Source organism: Stenella coeruleoalba (assembly GCF_951394435.1).
Source record: "Stenella coeruleoalba genome assembly, chromosome: 5".
Classification (NCBI taxonomy): Eukaryota; Metazoa; Chordata; class Mammalia; order Artiodactyla; family Delphinidae; genus Stenella; species Stenella coeruleoalba.
Genome location: NC_137150.1, coordinates 97,316,582 through 97,343,368, shown reverse-complemented (window position 1 = coordinate 97,343,368; position 26,787 = coordinate 97,316,582). Strand labels below are relative to the sequence as shown.

Below are 26,787 nucleotides of genomic sequence, written 5' to 3'. Positions count from 1 at the left end.
AAAACGTATTACTCAGTAACTATGATGTATATAAACTTGCAGTTAAAGCTTGGAGTTGCCCTTTGGCAAGACACCTGTAAGGGTAACTTGACAATTTAGTGCAAACTACATTTTCGTAAAAAATCCTAGTTACTGAGTGATAAATTTCTGAAAGTGTTCAATTGCTTTTGAATCACCCTGTATTTTACACACACACACATATACACATACACACTTCCTGAAAATGGGTTCTTATTGTACCTACTATTAATGAAGATTATTTTACAAGTTAGTTCTCCCAAAATTGAGGCTTAGATTTAAATTGTTTTAAGGGATGATACGTTTGGTAGTACCTTCTCACTTTATCACAGTTGAGCTCTTTGGAAACATACTAGTTCAGGGATCAGTGAACTATGCAGGCCAAAGCTAACCATTCACCTGTGTTTATAAATAACAAGCTATGCTCATTCATTTACCTATTGTCTATAGCTGCTTCTGTGCTGTAATGGTAGAGGTGAGCAGTTGTGACAGAAAACATATAGCCCACAAAATCTAAAATATTTACTATCTGGTTCTTGGGGGGGAATGTTGGCTGACTTCTGCCCTAGTTGATCAGAAAGATTATACAATCAGTAAGCAATCAGAATAAACCACATGAGCCCAGTGTATAAAAATGTGTTGATGATGGGAGTTCCCTGGCCATCCAGTGGTTGAGACTTCTCCCTCCAATGCAGGGAGTGCAGTTTCGATCCCTGGTCGGGGAGCTGGGATGCCACATACCTTGGGGCCAGAGGACAAAGACGTAGGACGGAGGCAATGTTGTGACAAATTCAATAAAGACTTTAAAAATGGCCCACATCAAAAAAATCTTTAAAAAAAAATGTGTTGATTGTTCTGGGGTTTTACATTTCTAGCTAAAGAAAGAGTGGACTGTTATGTCTGTTTGCTTTTTTAGCAAGGAAATCTGCCAGAGCATTCGTGAGCGATAGGATAGGAAAGGAGTGGAGAGGCATGTTGCATCTAGCTGGGTCCCGTCTTCCTGTCGGGCAGGTCACATATTCTTCCTTTCTATTCTCTCCCTTACCAAGGGGAGCAGTACTTGTTACAGAGGTGGCCAGGGTTTTCAGAATACCTGTAGGATGGATCCTTTGAATTTCAACCAGTCTGCCCTGTCTCTGCAGCCAAGCTTCATAAATTATTTGGCTGAACAATTAAAGGGCTGTGCGCTTTGTTGAATGCTGCTCCAGGTCCAATGGGGTGACCCCCTGCCCCAGCCACTCAGCATGCAAGGTAAGGGACCCCTCACGGTGTCAGCTGTGAGGGAAGCTCTACAGGGCCTTTGGTTTTCATCTCCGCTGGACTTGCCTATTTTCCCCAATCCCAAGTTTTGTTGGAAATGCCCCTCTTTGGAGATTCGATCAAAAATCTTGCAGTGATGAGTCTTTAAATGTTTGCATTGGCCAGCTTGGAAATGGTGCCATGACAGGTGGAAAGCATTATGGCAGGACAGGCTTACCAGGAGCCAGCCACCTCCTCTTTGCCTTGGATTGGTCTCTAATGAGTCTCTAATTGGTCTGTTTGGACTGGTGGTATGTGAACTCACAAACTGATAACTCTTGACTAAATCATGTACATACTGGCCCTGCATTTGGTTTCAAGTTAGGGTTACAACATCCATCTTAAATTTGAATTATTTGGAGGCTAGAGTACCCTTTTTGTACCCATTTTTCTTGTTTTGCATCCCTTGTGACTCTTCTTTATTGTTCAGTTCATTGCCTCTACAGAAAAATAGGTGTTAATGCATTATATCCCCTAACGAGTATTTGCTTTTATGCTTCTGTGATTTAGACTAGAGTGTCCCTATAACCTCAGTTATGAACATTCACATTTTCTAGAACCAACATTTCCTACCTGCCACTTTTTTCTGCTTTAACAAGATTTGTACATAGCTACACACTCTTTCAGTAATGCAGTGTGGGGATGGAGGTAGCCAAATATTTGAATGACCTGTATAGCTGAGAATAAATAAAGCTGACTTATACAACTAAATGTTTATCTGCCCATTGTATGGGTGTGATTGGCCTGAATTTTTAATGATGAAATTACAGAACTGGAAGGGACCTTGATGATCATCTACTTGTACAGATGTGGAAAGGGCCTATAGACCTGGAGTGACTTGTCCAAAATGATGAAGCCTAGCCCTTGAGGCATCAGACCAGATGGCATAACCTATAGTTATACATCCCCCCCATAAGACTTCCCCTTGGGGACTTCCCTGGTGGTCCAGTGGCTAAGGCTCCACACTCCCAATGCAGGGGGCCCAGGTTCGATCCCTGGTCAGGGAACTAGATCCCACATGCCGCATGTAAGAGCCCACATGCCACAACTAAGAGTTTGCATGCCACAACTAAGAAAAAAGTTCCCACATGCTGTGAGGAAGATCCCGAATGAGGCAACGAAGATCCCCTGTGCCGCAACTAAGACCCAGCACAGCCAAAAAAAATAAATATTAAAAAAAAAAAGACTTCCCCCTTAAAGCATGATTTAAACAAAAGGAAATGCCAGAAGCTTTAGTTTGGGTTCATATTGCTCTCTATGATGAGTATGTGTGTGTTCTAAGGCTCTGTCTGCTGTCTGCAAATCAGACATTCTTGCTAGGTTGCATCAGAGTCCAGGCGGCATGATTGATGAAGAAAGGGCAAAGGAGGAATGATGTAATGGCTCATGCAGCATTTACCTGTGAATTATCTCTAGCTGTGTACTGCTCCGTGTCTGTGTGACTCGTACTGAGGCACCGCCATCCTTGTTACTCAGCACTGTAGCCTTACACTTATCTCACCCTATGTTTCTCTCCTTTTCTTGCCAAATCTGATTAGAAGCACTTTTGTTTTGAGCCCATGTTTATGAAGCCATAAGTGGACTTTGTACCGATGACCATGTGGAGAAAATAAAAGAATGTTAGAATAGGAAAATTATTTATTGACTTGGTCAAATCACCTTGATATCTCTCTCAACTTGGTTCATTAAATACTGACACAGTACTTACTATGTGCACCATAATGTCGACTCTGATAGTTTTCTTCCTTACGTGGTTATTTTATTTTGTCTCTCAGTTTCAGTTCAACAAATTCACAGCAAACAAACCTATAGCAAGTGCCTACCTGTGTCAGTGACACATGCATACTTTACACTTTTTCTTGTAGACCTCAAAGCAGTTACTACTTGTACCCATTTTAGAGGTGAGGACACTGGTCCAGTTCACCTAACTAATATGTGGTGGAATTGGGATTGGAATCCTGGTCTCTTGGCACCAAGTACAGTACATTTTCCACTACATCACAAATGTCTTTGATTTATGTAATCAAAAAGTTTTTTGCAAGAAAAAAGTCCAGTTCTCTCTAGTTGATATTCATACTTGATTTAGTATCTGCCTCTGTTCTTTATCCTTGGGATACTATAAGTCAAGAGAATAGGCCTATGTATATTTATTGAAACAACCACTCAGATTCTTTGGTGGAGTTGTATCATACAAACACTAAATTTGCATGAATTCAACTACACCTGCTCAGCAAATGAACATAAAAAGAGGAGAAATAATAATTTACATTGTGCAGACAAGTCTACTCAGGTTATAAGTTATAGTCAATGAGTCTATGTGCAGGACTGAACCTGAAATGTATATTGTTTTTTCTCAGTCCACGTCTGTTCCCATGTTGTCTCTCAGGGTGAGTATCTTGCCATGCTCAGTGTCCTGTTTTGTATAACCTGCACCTCAAATACAAGCCAACTATTCCAAAGACATAGTCATGTTTAGCAATGCAGGAAGAAAAACCTGCCTGGGTTGGGCCTACTGAGAGACAGTATGTTGGCTTCCAGCATGGGGCCTTCCTAGGGGATTTTCAAGGTAATTTTGACACAATTATTTTTTTTTCTTACATATTCTTTAAAAAACCTAAATCCCAAGTAAAATGCAACTCCTCTAGGTTGACATTGGCTTGTGTATAATTAGGCAGGGAATTTTTGTTTAGGTTGAACTGAAACTGTCTTGGGCTCAACAACATTGTACATATTGGTGGCTAAGCATATCTTTCATTTTCTGTGTGTTGTGCTAGGTTGGGAGGATTAATACCAAGCAGATCAGATGCTCACTATGTCCATAAGAGAATTGTGTTGTCAAGAGAATTGTGTTGTCGCTGACACCAAGGGAGGAGAATCAGTGGAAGGAAAAGTGTGATGGGGTCACTCAACAGATTGGTGGAGAGAGAGAGAGGACTAAGAAAACACTACTGAATTTAGCCACTGGTGACCTTTGAGAGAACTGTTGTGATCAAAACCATAAGGTCAGAAGCAAGATACAAGGAGTTAAACATCATCTAATATTAGGTCAGAGTAGTCAGCAGGATATCACAATTCCAAGAATGGCTCAACAGGAAGACAGGGCATGGGGTCACAGAATTCAGGTCTGAGGACCAGGGCTGGGTGACAGTAGTACCTTTTAAAAGGTAGGATTTGGAGGTTAAAAGCAGAAGTACATAGTGTCCTCAAGAAGAATTTTGGCTTCTGAGCTTATCTGAGAGTCCCCCTGTGGTGCTGGTGGGCAAGAGACAGCATCTGAGGAAGTAGAGGCAGGAAGTCATTGGTGTCTCTTGACAAACAGGTTCTCATAGCCTCGTACCCGTTGCAGATAGATTTCACACAATTGCTTTTCTAAGTAGTTAGGTTCCAATTTGCTTGCAGTTTGGGAAATCAAAGCTGGCTCTGCAAGACTCTCATTGAGTTAGGGAAAAGAGTGCCAGAATGCAGCATACATAACTGGAGAGCCAGTAAAGGTTCAACTCTCATGAATAGAAAACCAACTCATTCATAATACCAAACCTCATCATATTCAAGGAAGTGAAGTTAAAACCAGGGCACCTCCCTTTCTTTCCTGTGTTTGTGTAGCTAATAGCACCTTGCATTGTTAAAAGTGAAATCTTGTTGATCATTTTCTTTCTCTCAGATTGCTCACTTTGTATTTTTGACTCACTATTCAGTGTGGACTACAGGAGAATGCTTGACTACTGCCCCTAAGAAATAAGCTCCCTTGGGAAAGTTGAAGCTGGGAGGCTGGGATGCCCCAATTAGGACAGGGTCTCAGTGGGGCCCCTCTACCCCCACTGTATGTGTATAAGAATCCCCTTGGGTGCTTATTAAAAATGTAGATTCCAGGGCCTCACTCTGGACCAACCAAATATAAATCCATGATCAGATGTGGCACAAGAATATGCATATTAATAAGTGCACCTGAGGATTCTTATGAAGCCTAAAATTTAAGAACCACTGGTCTAGGAAATGTGTGTGTGGTATAATAAACCAAATTCTAGAAAAATAACATTTTAACAAACAGAATTCTCATTATGCTAAAGTTAAATTTTATTAATATAAAAATATGCCCAGGCATATTTGTTTTAATGAAAATTTATAAACCTCTTTGAAACTCCTAGGAGAAAAATTTTAATACAAAGTACATGCAAAATGTTAGCAGTAGTAATAAGTTAAACACACTTGGGTATGAGGAAAAGGAGGTTGTTATGAATTCAGAAAGGCTGTATGTTTTGTGAAATTTCTATCATTTCCCAGGAAGGGGAAGAGGTGAAAGGAGGGAAGAACACAGGGAGAAGCTTTCCTTAGCTTTGAAGATCCTAATTCTTTTTCTTCTTGCCTCCAAAATGCAGCTGCTTCCTACTCACAGTCCTTTTTCCACAGGCCAGCTGTGTTCCATTCATTCCCACCTTCACCACTGCTTTTTCAACCCTGACACACCAGAACTAGAATGGAGAATAGTAGAAAAGAAAAAAGCAATTTGATACGAAATAGAATTGAAGTGTATAGAAAAGAGGGAAGCAAGTTTCCTAGTTTCTAAAAAGACCTAAAATCTTAAACCAGAAAGCCCTTAGACATAGCTCTTTTGGTAAAACCATTTGGTGTGGTTATAAACTGTGTGGGATGTAGGCATATTGAGGAAGTGCTAGGGGTAGGGGCAGTAAGAGAGGCTGCCTCCAATTCCACTGCCCCTATTGAGATAACCTCAGGAACTAACCCGAACTAATCTCTTCCTCAGCCCTCATCTGTTCTTTGACTCTTATTTAAATTTTGTTTTTGTTGTCTTTGATTGTTACCTTTGTATAACTCATTTCCCTAAATAATCTGTAAATTTCTTCAAGTTATGTACTTCCCTTGAGAACATTCATTGGCATATTTCTTTCCTCCTTCCCCATAATCATCAACACTACTACCCACAGATTGATCAATTTGAGTCCCTCCTTTCACCCCTTTTCAGGAGGTGATCATCTGTAATTTTCTGCTCTAAAGCCTCCTTAAAAAAAATATTTCTTCTACATAGTCATGGAATCCATCATTCAAATTCCAGACATTTTAGTTTTACCCTTTTAATTTTATATTATTAAAACTTAGCTTTGGAACGATGAGAATTCAGCTTGTTTATTTTATAACTTCTCTTCCCATAAGAAAATTCCAACTTGAGATTCACTCAGCCCTTAGCATAGTAACTCCTAGAATTTGCTCCTTAAGTGAAGAAATCAAAGCTAAGAACAAACGTTACTGACTCTGTTTTGAATCAGATAACCAAATTAATAATTGCAGCATGTCAGCCAAAGTAAGCAAGCATTCTTGATAGGTAGAAGCATGATGCATTGTCTTGAGCTGTTTGATTACTAAACCACTGCAAGCTCTTGAAATTGAGCTATCTTTTTTTTTTTTAATTTATTTTTTTAGCTGTATCGGGTCTTTGTTGTGGCACGTGGGATTTTTCGTTGCGGTGCATGGGCTCTTCGTTGCAGTGTGCGGGCTTCTCTCTAGTTGTGGCACGCAGGCTCATTAGTTGTGGCGTGTAAGCTTAGTTGCCCCATGACATGTGGAATCTTAGTTCCCTGACCAGGGATCGAACAAACATCCCCTGCATTGCAAGATGGATTCTTAACCACTGGACCACCAGGGAAGTCCCAAAATTGAGCTATGTCTAATGTGCATTGCAAGAAACAAACCAAAAAACAAATCTGTTTTTAAAGTATTTTTGTCTGCTCTTGTTTTATGTACCCTTTGTCCAGAATCTGAACATATTCATCTTCATAACTTTTTCAGTATTTACTGGCTTTCTTAGCACCTTAGCTAGTATTTTTCATATGAGGTTTTTACCATCTATGACCTATAATTTTCCCTGACTCGCTATGTTTCTTGTGTCCTTGACATTCATTAGGCTACTGTCAGCTCTCTGTAATATAAAGAAAAGAAGAAATCACCTGTTGTTTTCTGCTCTAAAGGCTTTATATTACTTCTCCTGTTTTTCTCTTCATGACCATGAGAGTCAATAAGTTGAGTCTCTCAGATATAGCCTTTTTATCTTTTGCTTACAGAGATCAAAATGTCTTATTGCCTGAAATTTTCGTTTGGCTAGAAGACCACATAGAGCAGAGTGCTGTGTCCACAAAAAAGTTTTTGCTGTGTTCACTGATCCATTTTGTATGAAATATCAAATTCTGAAAATTCATGCTTATACATCTCCCACCATAAAAAGATGGTGCAATGTGACAAACCAAATTATGAAGGATGCAAAAGTCCAGTCAGGAGAAACTGATAAGAGATCCATTATACAATGCAGAGAGGAGTTAGGGACAAAATATATTCTCATTTGGGTGGCTGAGACCTAGAATTGGTCCAGAATGTATACAGATTTTGTTCTAGTTACAAGGCCAACCTCCAAAGTGCTTTAAATCAGACAAGTGCTTCACCGAGGGGAGCTAGAGTGTTGTACAGGCATAACGGACCTTGTTACTTTGACTGCCACTGTTATGACTTGTTATATAGGGCTGACAGGAATCATTGGGATAGATGTATTAGTTGTCTGGTGGCAACAGGAAGTTGGCAAGAGGTGGCCACTGGGGGAATAGTGGCAGATATAGGTTGATATCTGTTGGTGAGCAGATTCTCATGGCCTCCTACCTACTCGTTATTTACATACCATGGGTTTATTGCTTTTATAAGTAGTTAGGTTCTGATTTTCTTGCAATTTGGGAAACTGAGGCCTCCTTGGGACTTAGGGGTTAGAGTTGATTTTCCTAGCACAACCTTGCCATGGGACCTATATACAGGGCGTTGCCCTTCTCATCTGCTAAGTTAGCATAATATTTTCCACCTTCCTAATCTTTGTACTAACATAATTACAATAAATTGCTGCTGCTCTTGGAGATAATCTCTCTTCTCACATCTGGGTTTAAGTCTTTCAGTAAAGCTACTTAAGCAGTGGGGAGGAAAGAGCTTTTCCATAAAGTTAAGGTCTTTCCTGATAAAGGTAACTACTCCACCCCTCTTTCCCAGTTAGATCCCTTGCCAGCAATAGCATAGACTTGAGCTAGTGCCAAATGTTTTAATACTGTAAGGACTCACTTGATAAAGTCTGTGCATGGCAAAGGAAAAAACAGTCAAAGTTCCCAAACTAAAAATTTTCCAAGACTTCCGTCTGAGATGCAGTTAGGGCACCCTTCATCTAATTGTTACTGTGTGTTTGCTGTAGTCATTGGTGCCCTGCAATTCTCATTCTCCACCTCTTCTAGAGATTATAAATTATAGAAAAAGCTAGCCATGTCAAAATGGATACTCTAGCTACAGAGAATTTGGTCTTTAACAAAAAGGCAAAGACAGGGAAAAACTGTGGGATTAATACTGTGATCATTTCAAATAATTACCAAGTAATTATTGGTCTATTAGTCAGCAGCATTCAGTGTATTACTTCATTGTTACGTTAATATTTTGCATGTGTTTGTTGGCTTTGTTTCCCTTATTGTTATAAAATCTAGATAGGAAAAGCATTATTGTCTTGCTCTGGCCCTTATATTTTGCATGAAGAACCGGCATAGAACAGAAAGTGCCAACATGAAATAGTTGTTGGATAACTGACTAGATGAAGCAAAATGATTTCACAGATCCCTGGATATAGGAGAGATTAATTAATGATCAGTACTTACAAAATACTCAGACAATTCAGAAACCTGGAACACCTACCTATAAATACAAGAAAGAGATCTTTTTCTCTGTTTGACTGACAGTGATTTCCAGATCTCATAGATAATAGTTTTAGCCTCAACATCCACCCCACCTTTACATAGTTGCTAATGAATAATAAAGTTGACTGGTTTATGGTAGACTCAAAAGAAAAATAAAAGATGTGTGGCCGTTAAATATTAGAATGTCCCTGAATGGGAATTCAGATTGGGTGCAGGTGACTGAATGTAGCAGGGCCTGTTTCAATTTGACCCCTCAAGATTTTGCCTCCTGTTTGAAGAAATTAATGGCTTTGAACCAAACCTGCAATATTACTTAATAATATAAGATTTATCTTCAGTTCATTTTATTTTCCTGTTGTCCTGAAACAAAATAATGGCTAATATAAATTCCGACATAATTTCTCTGAGGAAGTTTGAGATCACAGTAGTGGTAATAATAATGATAGCATTAAAAGCAGGAACAAGATTGCCTGCCCCTGTTAGCAGTGTGAGTAATCAAAGGCATTAATGGACCGTGAAAACTGGAGAGCTGGGGTGACCATGGGTCAGAGCTAACATACATAGGCAAGCACAGTATAGGGGAAACTTTCATCACCTCCACTACACTGAGGCTTTTCTCTTGATAGAGCAAGCTCTTAATTTCCCCTGGTTGTTAATCTGGCACCTTTCATGAACATCAGTGTTCACTTTGGGGAAAAAAAAGCAAAGAGCCAAAACATCTAAGTGTTAAGGGCGAAGGAAAATCAACAGAGGAAATTACAGTAGCACTTGATACAGTGGCACCTTTTTCTTTAGTCATATGAGGTGAAATTATTTGAAAGTTTGCAGCTTTGGGCAGTCTCTCTTTAAGACAGTAACCAGAGGTCTTGGGAGAGAAAGTAACATGCATATATGGCCACAGTTTAGCCATGGCCTTTATATGCATATGTGTCCACATTTTCAAAACTGGCCTCTTAAAATATATATGAGAGTCAAGTGATTTGAAAGTAGATACCACTTCCGTTCTTCATTGCCTTTGCTCCCTGTTTGCTATTTCCTTTCTAACATTAATTACCATTTCTGAAGAAATTAGTGTTTCCTGACCTGGTGTAGTTTGTTCGTTTTGGATAGTCCATCAATTTAAGATACCTGCCATGTCTTTTGAAATCTAGTCTATTGAGGGTTGAATATAATACTAAGTTCTCACTTTCTTCTAACACTCTTGTTTTTAGGTAAGTCGTCTGATTGGAGTGACATTTCATTTGATGGAGTTTTCCATTTGGTAAAGTATTATTACTATTTTTATCAAATGATATAAACTTTGGTTTTTCTGATTTCTCAGTTTGTATTTTCCCACAACATTGACCTCCAGAGTATGCTCTGTCTTGAAGACAAAAAATATGAGAGAGAGAGAGAGCCAGAGCCAGAGACAGAGAGAGAGAGGGAGAGAGAGGGTCTAGGAAACAAGGGAAATGTCATATAAATAAATATATTTCTCTGTACAAAAAAAAAAAAAAACTATTGAAAGAAACCTACCTCTTTATTTCCATCAATTTTGCTTATTAGAACTTCAGGAAGTGGAAGAGTTTTTTTTGGTTTATGTTTTGTTTTGTTTTGAATTTTTGAATTTTATTTTATTTATTTTCTATAAAGCAGGTTCTTATTAGTTATCTATTTCATACATATTAGTGTATGTATGTCAATCCCAATCTCCCAATTCATCCCACCACCAACCACCCCGCCAATTCCCCCGCTTGGTGTCCATACGTTTGTTCTCTGCATCTGTGTCTCTATTTCTGCCCTGCAAACTGGTTCATTTGTACCATTTTTCTAGGTTCCACATATATGCGTTAATATACGATATTTGTTTTTCTCTTTCCGACGTACTTCACTCTATATGACAGTCTCTAGATCCATCCACGTCTCTGCATATGACCCAATTCCATTCCTTTTTATGGCTGAGTAATATTCCATTGTATATATGTACCACATCTTCTTTATCCATTCATCTGTCAGTGGGCATTTAGGTTGCTTCCATGCCCTGGCTATTGTAAATATTGCTGCAGTGAACATTAGAGTGCATGCGTCTTTTTATATTATGGTTTTCTCTGGGTATATGGCCAGTAGTGGGATTGCTGGGTCATATGGTAATTCTATTTTTAGTTTTTTAAGGAACCTCCATACTGTTCTCCATAGTGGTTGTATCAATTTACATTCCCACCAACAGTGCAAGAGGGTTCCCTTTTCCCCACACCTTCTCCAGCATTTATTGTTTGTAGATTTTCTGATGGTGCCCATTCTAACTGGTGTGAGGTGATACCTCATTGTAGTTTTGATTTGCATTTCTCTAATAATTAGTGATGTTGAGCAGATTCTCATATGCTTCTTGGCCATCTGTATGTCTTCTTTGGAGAAATGTCTATTTAGGTCTTCTGCCTATTTTTTCATTGGGTTGTATGTTTTTTTAATATTGAGCTGCATGAGCTGTTTATATATTTTAGAGATTAATCCTTTGTCCGTTAATTCATTTGCAAATATTTTCTCCCATTCTGAGGGTTGTCTTTTCATCTTGTTTGTAGGATCCTTTGCTTTGCAAAAGGTTTTACGTTTCATTAGGTCCCATTTGTTTGTTTATGTTTTTAATTCCATTTCTCTAGGAGGTGGGTCAAAAAGAATCTTGCTGTGCTTTATGTCCTAGAGCATTCTGCCTATGTTTTCCTCTAAGAGTTTTATAGTATCTGGCCTTACATTTAGGTCTCTAATCCACTTTGAGTTTATTTTTGGGTATGGTGTTAGGGAGTGATCTAATCTCATACTTTTACATGTACCTGTCCAGTTTTCCCAGCACCACTTATTGAAGAGACTGTCTTTTCTCCATTGTATATCCTTGCCTCCTTTTTCATAGATTAGTTGACCATAGGTGTGTGGGTTTATCTCTGGGCTTTCTATCCTGTTCCATTGATCTATATTTCTGTTTTTGTGCCAGTACCATATTGTCTTGATTACTGTAGCTTTATAGTATAGTCTGAAGTCAGAGACCCTGATTCCTCTATCTCCGTTTTTTACCCTCAAGACCACTTTGGCTATTCGGGGTCTTCTGTGTCTCCATACAAATTTTAAGATTTTTTGTTCTACTTCTGTAAAAAAAATGCCACTGGTAATTTCATATGGATTGCATTGAATCTGTAGGTTGCTTTGGGTCATATAGTCATTTTCACAATATTGATTCTTCCAATCCAAGAACATGGTATATCTCTCCATCTGTTTGTGTCATCTTTGATTTCTTTCATCAGTGTCTTATACTTTTCTGCATACAGGTCTTTTGTCTCCCTAGGTAGGTTTATTCCTAGATATTTTATTCTTTTTGTTGCAATGGTAAATGGGAGTGTTTCCTTCATTTCTCTCTCAGATTTCTCATCATTAGTGTATAGGAATGCAGGAGATTTCTGTGCATTAATTTTGTATCCTGCAACTTTACCAAATTCATTGATTAGCTCTAGTAGTTTTCTGGTGGCATCTTTAGAATTCTCTTTGTATAGTATCACGTCATCTGCAAATAGTGACAGTTTTGCTTCTTCTCTTCCAATTTGTATTCCTTTTATTTCTTTTTCTTCCCTGAGTGCCGTGGCTAGGACTTCCAAAACTATGTTAAGTAATAGTGGTGAGAGTGGACCTCCTTGTCTTGTTCCTGATCTTAGACGAAATGCTTTCAGTTTTTCACCATTGAGAATGATTTTTGCTGTGGGTTTGTCATATATGGCCTTTATTATGTTGAGGTAGGTTAGGTTCCCTCTATGACCACTTTCTGGAGAGTTTTTATCATAAATGGGTGTTGAATTTTGTCAAAAGCTTTTTCTGCATCTATTGAGATGATCATATGGTTTTTAATTCTTCAGTTTGTTAATATGGTGTATCACATTGATTGATTTGCATATATTGAAGAATTCTTGCATCCATGGGATAAATCCCACTTGATTATGATATAAGATCCTTTTAATGTGTTGTTGGATTCTGTTTGCTAATATTTTGTTAAGGATTTTTGCATCCATATTCATCATTGATATTGGTCGGTAATTTTCGGTTTTTGTAGTATCTCTGTCTTGTTTCGGTATCAGGGTGATGGTGGCCTCATAGAATGAGTTTGGGAGTGTTCCTTCCTTTGCAATTTTTTGGAAGAGTTTGAGAAGGATGGGTGTTAGCTCTTCCCTAAACGTTTGATAGAATTAACCTGTGAAGCCATGGTCCTGGGCTTTTGTTTGTTGGAAGACTTTTAATCACAGTTTCAATTTCATTACTTGTGATTGGTCTGTTCTATTTTCTCTTTCTGCCTGGTTCAGTCTTGGAAGGTTATACCTTTCGAAGAATTTGTCTGTTTCTACCAGGTTGTCCATTTTATTGGCATAGAGTTGCTTGTAGTAGTCTCTTAGGATGCTTTGTATTTCTGCGGTGTCCGTTGCAAGTTCTCCTTTTTCATTTCTAATTTTATTGATTTGAGTCCTCTCCCTCTTTTTCTTGATGAGTCTGGCTAAAGGTTTATCAATCTTTTTTTATCTTTTTCTTGGTGAGTCTGGCTAAAGGTTTATCAATCTTGTTTATCTTCTCAAAGAACCAGCTTTTAGTTTTATTGACCTTTGCTATTTTCTTTGTTTCTATTTCATTTATTTCTTCTTTGATCTTTATGATTTATTTCCTTCTACTAACTTCAGGTTTTGTTTTTTCGTCTTTCTCTAGTCTCTTTAGGTTTAAGTTTAGATTGTTTATTTGAGATTTTTCTTGTTTCTTGAGGTAGGCTTGTATTGCTATAAACTTGCCTCTTAGAACTGCTTTTGCTGCATCCCATAGGTTTTGGATCATTGTGTTTTCATTGTCATTTGTCTCTAGGTATTTTTTTATTTCTTCTTTGGTTTCTTCAGTGATCTCTTGGTTATTTAGTAATGTATTGTGTAGCCTCCATGTGTTTGTGATTTTTACAGTTTTTTCCCTGTAATTGATTTCTAATCTCATAGCATTGCGGTTGGAAAAGATGCTGGATATGATTTCAGTTTTCTTAAATTTACCGAGGCTTCATTTGTCACCCACGATGTGATCTATCCTGGAGTATGTTCTGTGAGCACTTGAGAAGAAAGTGTAATCTGCTGTTTTTGGATGGAATGTCCTATAAATATCAATTAAATCTATCTGCTCTATTGTATCATTTAAAGCTTGTGTTTCCTTATTAATTTTCTGTCTGGATGATCTGTCCATTGGTGTAGGTGAGGTTGTTAAAGTTCTCCACTATGATTGTGTTACTGTCGATTTCCTCGTTTATTGCTGTTAACAGTTGCCTTATGTATTGAGGTGCTCCTCTGTTGGGTTCATATATATTTATAATTGTTATATCTTCTTCTTGGATTGATCCCTTGATCATTATGTAGTGTCCTTCCTTGTCTCTTATAACATTCTTTATTTTAAAGTCTATTTTATCTGATATGAGTATTGCTACTCCAGCTTTCTTTCGTTTTCCATTTGCATGGAGTATCTTTTTCCATCCCCTCACTTTCAGTCTGTATGTGTCCTTAGGTCTGAAGTGTGTCTCTTCTAGACAGCATATATATGGGTCTTGTTTTTCCATCCATTCAGCAAGCCTGTGTCTTTTGGTTGGAGCATTTAATTCATTCACGTTTATGGTAATTATTGATATATATGTTACTATTGCCATTTTCTTAATTGTGATGGGTTTGTTTTTGTAGGTCCTTTTCTTCTCTTGTGTTTCTGTCTTAGAGAAGTTCCTTTAGCATTTGTTGTAGAGCTGGTCTGATGGTGCTGAGTTCTCTCAGCTTTTGCTTGTCTGTAAAGCTTTTGATTTCTCCATCGAATCTGAATGAGATCCTTGCTGGGTAGAGTAATCTTGGTTGTAGGTTCTTCCCTTTCATCACTTTAAATAAATCGTGCCACTCCCTTCTGGCTTGTAGAGTTTCTGTTGAGAAGTCAGCTGTTAACCTTATGGGAGTTCCCTTGTATGTTGTTTGTCATTTTCCCCTTGCTTCTTTCAATAATTTTTCTTTGTCTTTAATTTTTGTCAATTTGATTACTATGTGTCTCAGCATGTTTCTCCTTGGGTTTATCCTGCCTGGGACTCTCTGTGCTTTCTGGACTTGGGTGGCTATTTCATTTCCTTTCCCATGTTAAGAAGTTTTCGACTATAATCTCTTCAAATATTTTCTCGGGTCCTTTCTCTCTCTCTTCTCCTTCAGGGACCTGTATAATGCAAATGTTGTTGCATTTAATGTTGTCCCAGAGGTCTCTTAGGCTGTCTTCATTTCTTTTCATTCTTTTTTCTTTATTCTGTTCCACGGCAGTGAGTTCCACCATTCTGTCTTCCAGGTCACTTATCAATTCTTCTGCCTCAGTTATTCTGCCATTGATTCCTTCTAGTGTATTTTTAATTTCAGTTATTGTATTGTTCATCTCTGTTTGTTTTTTCTTTAGTTCTTCTAGGTGTTTGTTCTTTAATTCTTCTAGGTCTTTGTTAAACATTTCTTGCATCTTCTCGATCTTTGCCTCCATTCTTTTCCCAAGGTCCTAGATCATGTTCACTATTATTATTTGGAATTCTTTTTCTGGAAGGTTGCCTATCTCCACTTCATTTAGTTGTTTTTCTGAGGTTTTATCTTGTTCCTTCATCTGGTACATAGTCCTCTGCCTTTTCATTTTGTCTGTCTTTCTGTGAATGTGGTTTTCCTTCCACAGGCTGCAGAATTGTAGTTCTTCTTGCTTCTGCCGTCTGCCCTCTGGTAGGGAAGAGTTATTATATTTAGTTGTATTTAGAAAGGATTGGGCTTACTTCAAAAACTCCAACCAAGTTTAGAGCAGTGGCTTCCTAATGTATTTGGTGAAAATCTGATATTCCTCAAAATGTTGATGGACAATACATCTTGAGAAAAGAGTTCTGTATCATCAGAGAGCTTTTCTTTTGGATCAGTGTTTTCAGTCTTCAGAATTTGTTCATTTTAAAAGATAGTTTTTAAATAGAAGAAACAAAATATATAAATTTAGAAGTATAAAGCCAGGAGTCTGTGGCGCAGAGATGGTACCAGAGCTTATAGTCCATAATAATAGAAGATTGAAGCCTCCAAAAGTGAGCATAATGATAGGGACAGAGGGGCACGTCATAATATCAAATGACTTCTCCTTGATGTTCTGGATCTTTTCACTCATAAGATGGATGTCTGTATTTGGTACACCTTCTGCAAAGGTAGGTGGGTCATGAATCCTAGCAGTTCTTTTTCCCTTGGGGGAAGGTTTTTCTTTCTGTAGAACTAGGTACATGTTGATCTATTGAGTAACAAACAACCAGAGCCTAAAAACCCCATTCCCAGCATTATGACTTTCCCAGTGCTTCTTGACTGGGAATTTTTTGTATGTTTTCTTCTAAAGATTAACTTGATAAAAAGATAGAACTTTAAATACCCGGAGAACCAGTTGGGTGCCATATTCCTTTCACTCTACTGGTCTATTATTTCTTCCCTCTCCTCAGTTTTAATTTTTTAACCTTAATAACTGGTGATTAGTAGTTATAAATCCTTTTGAGACCATGGAACATTGGCATATGAGGATGACATTGACATTCTATTTTAAAAGTTTCGTGGTCGAAGCAAGGTTCCTTCTACATCAGAAGGCTACCCCATCTCTACCCAGGGATAGGTCTCACCCCACAGATCCCAGAACACATAGGGTGATGACCATTTATGCTCTGCAAAGCACCATGTTTTGGTTGAATGAATGGATGGATACATATATATTTACATTAGACTTTTAAATGCAAGTTTGAATATTTTAATATTGGAGTGTTTTTTTTTTAATAAAGAGAACTTCCCATTTTAGTCACAGCTGCCTTATGTGTGGTAACATATGATATTGTGTAGATGCTTTCTCATACAGAGATTCTGATTATTCCCATACCAGTAATCATTCACCTAAATTAGATTTCTTTTGAAAACCTTTGTGAGGGGAATGGTAAATGGGGAGCAGGAATGAACAGTATCCTTTAACTCAAAGTATTCAAAAAACAATTTAAAAAAACCAAAATATTGGTTGATTCTATACTGAGTTGGATTTTTAACACCTTCATCTGTCTTCCATATTCCAAAAGGATAAAATATCCAAAAGTTCTTTCTGGTCCTTTTATTAGAAAGGAGATTGGTAGAATTACTCTCTTGTCAACCATACACGAGGTCTGCTAGATATGATTTGTATAAAAATAAATTAATTTCAATGCTGTTTTTCTTTCCTGAGAATCTCTAGTTTCTCATTAATGACATCAAAAGCCCAAAACTAAACAAAATATTCTTTGTATCTCCAAAGAAACTGGTCATCCAGAGAAAATTTCAGCATTCTAGTGTAGTATCTTGTAACTTTAGAGAAAATTAGAAGGCTTTAAAGGAATATGTCACTCAGTAATGGGTAGGAGCATCTGGAGGTAAGAATCCTTCCTAATACTGTGAAGACTGGGAGAAGTTCTGATGCTTAAGGAATAATTCAGATTCCCCACCCAATGCCAAATCTCATACACTCAATTCAGTTTCAGCTCAGCTAAATTGCCATCACAAAAGGCAGACATATGTGGCTGATATTTACAAAATGAGTTGCTATCAAGACTAAGACACCAGTGGTAAATTGATTTCTGTATCCACTAGGCATATTCTGACAGCAGTCCTATTTCAAGGTCAATAAATTTTATTAGATAAAGTATAGAAAATATTTAAAATTAAATTTAATAGAAAATGGAATGACCATATTCTTTTTGTTTCTTTTCTAAAATTAGTTCTTTCTAAACAGTTGAAAAAATATTTTTAAAATATTCTCAATCTCAAGTTCATTGCTTCTAGGATTCTCATGGTCCTTGAAACTGAATGCTGAGATTATTGAAGTAAAAATTGCTACAGCTATGACTGACATTACAGAAGAGAAATTGGCTCTTAAATGCCCTGTGCCTCAGTGTTCCCATCTATTTGCCTTGACTGGGCTGAAGCCCCATGAATTTAGGGACTGTCTGCTTTTGCTCATTTTGTACCTGTGACCATTGTCATACTGCCAGGTACACAGTAGTCACTCATGAAGTATCTGATAAATGAGGGGAGGTATCATAAATGTAAAATAATGTCAACCACATTGAGAGACCTTTAAGTATATATATATATTATTTTAACTGGTTTAGATGAAAATATTTTCTAAAATATTTCCGTTTATTTGCCTTAAAAGAACATATGCTAACCATATTTAAACTTTTTTTGATGACTCAAGGTCATCATTCAGGTTACTTCTTTTCAGCATGTGTTTATTTAGCACCTCCTATGTGTGATGGTCCTCTCAGGCTCTTTTGGATACATAGGTCTTTTTACCACTGTACTATACAGCTTCTGATTGCTGTGTTTTGGGGCTACTGGGCCAGCTTTTTATAGCTCTCTGATTTCCTGGCTAGGAAGACTGGCAGACTCCTGTGAGGGTACCTCTCTGAACCTTCTTCCCTAATGTGATACTTCTAATCTTCTGTGAGCGTGAAGCTAAAATAACCATTCATGCACATATGCATATAAATTAAGAGCACACTAAGAGGCTCTTTAATATGTAAAGTCCATGAAATTTGTAGACTGTGGCTGCCCAAGGCTCCATTTTATCCTTTTACTTATTTCTTGAATCTCTTTAGTTGTTCTATGTGAAATGTTGCTCTAAATTTATGAAGCACACATTTCCTTTATTCCCTTTCTTAACAGTGCTTCTAGGAACAGATTCAGGTTTTACAACACCTCGATCTTTGTTATCCAATAACCAAGTGAGAATTAGTTGTGTCTAAAACATTAATCTGAGTGTCCTCATCTAATTATAGTCCACAGCTTCCTTATGAACCATTTCATATTTACCTGAGATTTGGTTTAATTTTAAGCTACAGTGGAGACCTTTAAATGAATTTGTGTTCATTTTTCAAATTCACAGTTTGTGAGTGTGTATGTGTGTCTGTGTGTATTCTTAAAGACTTATAGGAGGAGAGACAAATTAGAGGCAGGGGATTAACAGATACAGACTACTGTGTATAAAAAAGATAAGCAACAAGGATATACTTTTTAGCACAAGGAATTATAACTATTATCTTATAATAACTTATAATGGAGTATAATATACAAAAATACTGAATTACTATGCCGTACATGTGAAATGAACATAATATTATAAATCAAATATACTTTAATTTTTAAAATAGGCTTCTATAGCAAGTTCATTTTGATATTCTCCTCTGTCAAAATTATGTGTCCTGAAAATGTCTATCATTAAAAAGCAGTATTTACAAAATATTTTAAAATTTTTATGGCTCTGATTACCAGTTAAGCTGAAAATGAAGCAAGTGCAACTAAGAGAAGAGAACAACTAAGTCTGTACATTATACAGAGCTGAAACAACTAACATGTTAGATCAGCAAAAGGTTTCTGAGGCTCTGATATCGATAGGAGCAGTAAAGCTAGATGAGGCTTTAACATACGTTAATCATACCTGTACTGCAGTTATCGCTCCCATTATTAGTAACTGTTAGCTCATCGCATCCTTTCAACACCTTTTTATCCTCTTTAACCCTCTGTCCTCTTTATGTGCTCAGATCTACCTGGCACCCACCTTACCATATGAGAGCAAGAAGCACCATAGTAACCAAAGAATGAAATTCCTCCGTATGTACTTTGTGTTACCAGCAACATGTATACTAAGATCTTCTCTGAAGAGTTAGTTAATAAAGAAACCTGAGAAATATTGGATTACCTGCCATTTAAAGTTAATTTGTGGTATTGTGGTCTACTTAAAGATGAAAAGTTCTTTCTCTAAAATTATTTCTAGATTTAAGTGTAACGTTTGACTATCTTTCCACCCCTTTTTTATTTAAAATTCTTCTCTTTAAATGATATAAAGGTAAGCTGATGGGTGTTTGTGTAAGAGCATCATTTACATTCTGTAGGAGTATAATCTTTCTTTCAAGCTGTTATTGCAACATTAAAGAGTAAGAGAATTTTCATCATATTGTCATCTGACTTTATGGCTTATTTTCATTTTTTTTTTTATTCACTTGGAATTTATGGGTGAATTCCAGAAAGCTACAGTGGTTTTTTTTTCAGTTAGAGGAAGTGGCTAGTATGAGATTAAGGGTAGGGGGAATGTGGCACAAGGAAACTGGCTTGAAATGTCTATGTATTATGTGCAATTTTACTTTCTGAGTAATATCTTTGATTCAGTAATCACCCTGGGTAATAGCCATACAAGTTTTCTTATTTCCTGGAAAGCCTTACTATAATCGAGAACTTTGCTAGCATATCATGTACCTTGTAATTTTATTTTCTAAAATTATGTGGCTATGATGTCTTCATTTCCCCATGCAACCTTTTAAAAACAGTGTATCTTCATTTATTTTATTTGCTCTTAGATAATTCTTTGCAATTCACTTTGCTATTCTTTAAGTAAATCATTTGCAGATCTTCTAAAAGCTGGATTATCTCACTTACGGTCCAGTACTGTGGCTTCTTGGTAGAAGACAAGTTTATAGCCAGAAGCTGTAAGTTCAAAATCTGTACAAGTTTACACTAGAAAGCCAGAATATTTTCTCCTTAGTCCCTGAATTTCCAAAGGAAGTTAGATGCCATCAGCAGAGAAACGGAATTGATTTATTAAGCTCTGGGTATTTTGAAGGCCTGAGATAGAGTACATGAGGCCCAACATTGTTTTGGCCATTCTTCTTTTGAGAGCTGCAGATGGGGTGGTATTTTTTTGCCAAAGCCTAAAACACATAAAGATATAATTAGAAGGAAGGAACCTCTCACCTGACTCCCACCAAAAGGAACATCAGGTTGAAAATGAATAGTAACTGATAACATTTTTTTTCACATAGTTTTAAAGTGTTTTGAACATGTTTACTTTTTTTTTTTTTTTTTGGCGGTACGCGGGCCTCTCACTGTTGTGGCCTCTCCCGTTGCGGAGCACAGGCTCCGGACGCGCAGGCTCAGTGGCCATGGCTCACGGGCCCACCCGCTCCGCGACATGTGGGATCTTCCCGGACCGGGGCACGAACCCGTGTCCCCTGCATCAGCAGGCGGACTCTCAACCACTGCGCCACCAGGGAAGCCCAACATGTTTACTTTTAATGATTTAATTTAAAACTTACCAAGCCACTAAACATGTTGCTGTTTACTAAGAGGTATTTTATTAGAAGGTAATGAATAATTTAGGGTTTTATTTGTGTCAATAGGCTCTACTTTTCAAGGCCTGTTGATTACCTAGACCTCAGATCCCAATGCAGAACTCCCCAGCTCGCTTCTCTCACCTAGAGCTTGAGAACACAGTCATCCCTTTGCCACGGCTTTTCTAGGAATCGAACAAAACTGTCAAAAGTACTTGAGTTTCTGGTGACACACCCTGGAGTTCTCCTTATACATAGTAAGTTCATTCTTTGGCGTTTCTAAGAAGTAAGATTTAATGTTTTTTGTTGTTGTTGTTGTTGTTTTTTTGCGTTATGCGGGCCTCTCACTGTTGTGGCCTCTCCCATTGCGGAGCACAGGCTCCGGACGCGCAGGCTCAGCGGCCATGGCTCACGGGCCCAGCCGCTCCGCATGTGGGATCCTCCCGGACCGGGGCACGAACCCGTGTCCCCTGCATCGGCAGGCGGACTCTCAACCACTGCGCCACCAGGGAAGCCCAGAATTAATGTTTTTATACCCTCAACTATATCCCTCTTGGTTCATTTTTTCCTTCCAAGTTAGGCATCTTTACCACCTTTACTTCAAGAAGTAAGCTAATGGAGCACAGGATTAGGCAAAAAACTTCAAGAGAAAAGGAACCCTTTTCCAAACTTCAGGACTGCCTCACTGCAGAGAAAATTCCTATAACATTTTGTTTTATTTGGAGAATCTAAGTATTAGAGAGAACAAAGAGGCAGGAGAGGAGTTATCTTGAGCTCTTTGAAGCCAAGATCTGCATTATGACCCCATTTTAGAAAAGGGCTGGCAGTCCATAAAGCAATGCTTTGAACAAATCAGTATATTTTATAACAGGTATCTTTGGTTTGTGTTTTTAAAATCTCAGAACAGACATAAACATAATTCTATAGACACAATGATTTGCAAGTTAAAGAAAAAATTTCTGGTATTTTATAAAACTTTCATGCAGCGTGTGGGATCTTAGTTCCCTGACCAGGGATCAAACCCATGCCTCCTGCATTGGGAGCGTGGAATCTTAACCACTGGACCGGCAGGAAGTGCCCAAAACTCTTATCTTTTTTTTTTTTTTTAATAAATTTATTTATTTATTTTGGCTGCGTTGGGGTTTTTTTTTGGGGGGGGTGTTTTGGGTTTTATTTTTTACATTTTTTTTGGAGTATAATTGCTTTACAATGGTGTGTTAGTTTCTGCTTTATAACAAAGTGAATCAGTTATATATATATCCCTATATCTCTTCCCTCTTGCATCTCCCTCCTTCCCACCCTCCCTATTCCACCCTTCTAGCTGGTCACAAAGCACTGAGCTGATCTCCCTGTGCTATGTGGCTGCTTCCCACTAGCTATCTATTTTACATTTGATAGTGTATATATGTCCATGCCACTCTCTCACTTTGTCACAGCTTACCCTTCCCCCTCCCCGTGTCCTCAAGTCCATTCTCTAGTAGGTCTGTGTCTTTATTCCCGTCCTGCCCCTAGGTTCTTCATGACTGTTTTTTTTTTAGATGTGTTAGCATACAGTATTTGTTTTTCTCTTTGTGACTTACTTCACTCTGTATGACAGACTCTAGGTCCATCCACCTCACTACAAATAACTCAGTTTCGTTTCTTTTTATGGCTGAGTAATATTCCATTGTATATATGTGCCACATCTTCTTTATCCATTCATCTGTCGATGGACATTTAGGTTGCTTCCAGATCCTAGCTATTGTTAATAGAGCTGCAATGAACATTGTGGTACATGACTCTTTGAATTATGGTTTTCTCAGGGTATATGCCCAGTAGTGGGATTGCTGGGTCATATGGTAGTTCTATTTTTAGCTTTTTAAGGAACCTCCATACTGTTCTCCATAGTGGCTGTATCAATTTACGTTCCCACCAACAGCGTATGAGGGTTCCCTTTTCTTCACACCCTCTCCAGAATTTATTGTTTGTAGATTTTTTTGATGATGGCCATTCTGACCGGTGTGAGATGATATCTCATTGTAGTTTTTATTTCCATTTCTCTAATGATTAATGATGTTGAGCATTCTTTCATGTGTTTGTTGGCAGTCTGTATATCTTCTTTGGAGAAATGTCTATTTTGGTCTTCTGCCCATTTTTGGATTGGGTTGTTTGTTTTTTTGATGTTGAGCTGCATGAGCTGCTTGTAAATTTTGGAGATTAATCCTTTGTCAGCTGCTTCATTTGCAAATATTTTCTCCCATTCTGAGGGTTGTCTTTTCGTCTTGTTTATGGTTTCCTTTGCTGTGCAAAAGCTTTTAAGTTTCATTAGGTCCCATTTGTTTTTTTTTTTTTTGTTTTTATTTCCATTTCTCTAGGAGGTGGGTCAAAAAGGATCTTGCTGTCATATGATTTATGTCATAGAGTGTTCTGCCTATGTTTTCCTCTAAGAGTTTGTTAGTGTCTGGCCTTACATTTAGTTCTTTAATCCATTTTGAGTTTATTTTTGTGTATGGTGTTAGGGAGTGTTCTAATTTCATTCTTTTACATGCAGCTGTCCAGAAAACACTTATCTTTTCAATGGAGAAGGAAGAATAGCTTGGATGCTAGCTCTGTGTGTGTGTGTGTGTGTGTATCTGTGTTTGTTTTTCAGAGGGAGAGAGAGAGAAAGAGAGCAGACATGAGACAGACATAGTTATACCCATCCTCTTTTTCTATAAAGAAGTTGTAATAGCTTGGAAACAAAACATAATAAAATTCACATGGGGATTTTTACCTAAATGTCCATCGACAGAGGAATGGATAAAGAAGATGTGGTACATATAGACAGTGGAATATTACTCAGCCATTAAAAGGAACGAAATAGTGCCATTTGCAGAGACATGGATGGACCTAGAGATTGTCATACAGAGTGAAGTAAGTCAGAAAGAGAAAAACAATATTGTAAAATATTGCTTATATGTCAAATCTAGAAAAACGGTAGAGATCAACTTATTTGCGAAGCAGAAACAGAGACACAGATGTAGAGAACAAACTTGTGGTTACCAAGGGGGGGAAGGGGAGGGTGAGATGAATTGGGAGATTGAGACTGCTATATATACACTGCTATGTATAAAATAGATAACTAACAAGAACCTACTGTATAGCACAAGGAACTCTACTCAGTGGTCCATGGTGCCCTAAATGGGAAGAAAATCCAAAAAAGAGAGGATATATGTATATGTATGACTGATTCACTTTGCTATACAGCAAGAACTAACACAGCATTGTAAAGCAACTATACTCCAATAAAAATTAATTTTAAAAAACACTTAAAAATTCACATGGGAATTTTAAATAAAAATGGCGAGGGAAAACCAGGGGGAAAGAATGGTATTAGAATAACTTTGGGTATCTCAGAAATCCTACAGGTCTTAATTCGGGTGTAGAAGCAGTAACATTAAGAGGGGGTCAAGGTACTGTTCTATTCTGAAGAAAAGAGTAGACCTTCCATAGGTCCTCCCATCCATTGCCAGCCCATGTTGAACTAGTGCCAAGTCCACTATCAGCCCTTGGCCTTCACCTGGCCTGTGCATTCATTCTTGTTCCTCCGCCTCTGCCTGCATGCTTGTTATGGTCTGGCTTTGCCAGAGTGTTCATTCTATTGCTTTGGAAAGGCCTGCAGTTTCAACAGTTGCACATCCTGTTACAGGAACAGCATTGAGCATGATTTTGGGGGAAAAAAATCTCATGTACATCTTGTATTGAGCCTGAATATTCAAGAGTCCTTCAAAACATCACTCCAGTTTATTATTCTGTTGGCTTCACAGGTGTTTCTATAGGACAGACATAGGTGAGGGACACCTAGAAACTGGCCAGACCCAGGGGAAAGGAAAGTGAGAGAGATTCCATTCTGCCTGACTCAGCTCTAACAGGTAGAAAACCAAAGGATCATTTTTCTTGTGATAATCATTTGTTTTCATCATTTGTCCCCATGGTTATTTTCCACTGCCCAATTATTATTTGTACTTCTTTAAAAACATCAGTGAGTGAGCCTTAAGAAGCAAAGAAAACTGAGGTGCTATACCTGAGTCTGAGAAAGTTCAAAGTTTGAGACTAAGGTCCCACCTCTGAGCTCATGTTTTTTTAATTACACTGTATTTGGCTAAAGATCTGACACTAGATGCATTGTAACCATTGGAATGGCAGTGCAATCTCTTGCTTCCTAGATTTCCACTGGCATTTTTGTCTGTTGTTAGAAGAGCCACACCTTTCCATGGTGTGGCTGGTGTTTTAGCCATTTAGGAAGAGAGGGGAAGGGACAAGAAGGAATTGATGGTAAAGAGATGGAGCCTGAAAATGGAAAGTTCACAGTTGAAAGTGGAGTATGTGTTACCTTCTGGCTCAGGCCAGGTGGTTGGGTGTGGATATCATGTGTGCCCCCAGTGCAGTCACCATTGCAGTGGTAATTCTCCCAGTTTAGCCACTATGGAGTACTGTTCCTTGTTTTTCTATAGTGCTTGTCAAAATGCTATGACAACTGGCTGGTTTTATGTAAACAGAGCCTGGTTCTCAAGAGACAGTGTGTCTGAAAGTCAAACATGGATGGCAGCCATTGGCATGCAAAGGAGTCAGAAACCACAGATTGTTTTCTCGTTGGATGAACAGCTTAAAGCAACGTAAAGTTAATTGAAGAATTCCTTGAAAGTGAAGTCAGACTAAAAGAAATGCTCTAAGTCTATAATTTACTAAATGTGAAAGATCTGTAAGTGGTAGTGAGACTAAGTTTTTTGGGGGGAAAAGAACATTTTTGTAAACAGATCTGGCTTGTATTATTGCCTAGGCAGTTTTAATTATTTGCCCTAATAATGTAGATCTGCAGAAGACTCTCTAATTAGGTAAAGCTTGATTTATGGAGTTGGCCTCATATAAACCATGATGTCATGGTGTGCTGCAGAAAATTATAGGCTGGTCTTGCTTTTGAATACTATTATTTCTACCTAGGACTACTCACACTCTGCATGCCTTACTCTTATAAAACCAAAGCATCCTGGGTTCTTGTTCTCAATGCCCATTGCCCAGGTAAATTCAACAAACATTATTACTCATTAATTTATCAAATATATATATTTTTAAAAAACTGAGAAGGCAGGGGCAGAGTTTAGCTACTAGCTCTAGTAGTTAAAAAAATCCTTACTTGGGAACTTAGTCGACATGAACCTATGACTCTCTGCAGAAGTGGATTCAAGGACATGCCAGACTGTCAAAAGTAGTGTCTGTGTGTCTGTCTGCCCCTCCCTCCCACAACCCTAACCCCATCCTCCACTTTCCCTCTCCCTCCCTAGCCACTTCCTGGAAAGCTGTTTCAGTGTCATTGTTGCCTACCGCATCTGGTTTTAAATAAGAGCAAGAGGACTCTGTAACATTTCAGTGTGGTTCTTATTCCTTTTCCCATTGTAATAGAAACCTTGATGTAGGGCCAAGGCCTTTTCTTTGATTACATCAATAGATCTGCTGATTATAATTTCCTAACATTTTCTTGCATTAATTATACCTTAATGATTGCATTTTCTATGGTTTCCTATTTCAATTTTGTTAAAGTAGAAAAAGACTTTAGAAGGAATC

The 26,787-nt window shown here is 37.9% G+C and overlaps 1 protein-coding gene across 3 annotated transcripts in view; it reads left to right on the top strand.

Moving 5' to 3' along the window:
- Positions 1-26,787, top strand: part of CMSS1 (cms1 ribosomal small subunit homolog) — a 379,245-nt gene that overhangs the window by 195,379 nt on the left and 157,079 nt on the right. Inside the window, exon 2 of one of the 3 annotated variants that reach the window (XM_079921889.1) lies at positions 10,250-10,299. The exons of the other annotated variants lie outside the window; for them this stretch is intronic. The gene's annotated coding sequence lies outside the window, so the exon portion shown is untranslated. The remainder of the gene's footprint in view (positions 1-10,249; positions 10,300-26,787) is intronic. 3 annotated transcript variants of the gene reach the window in all.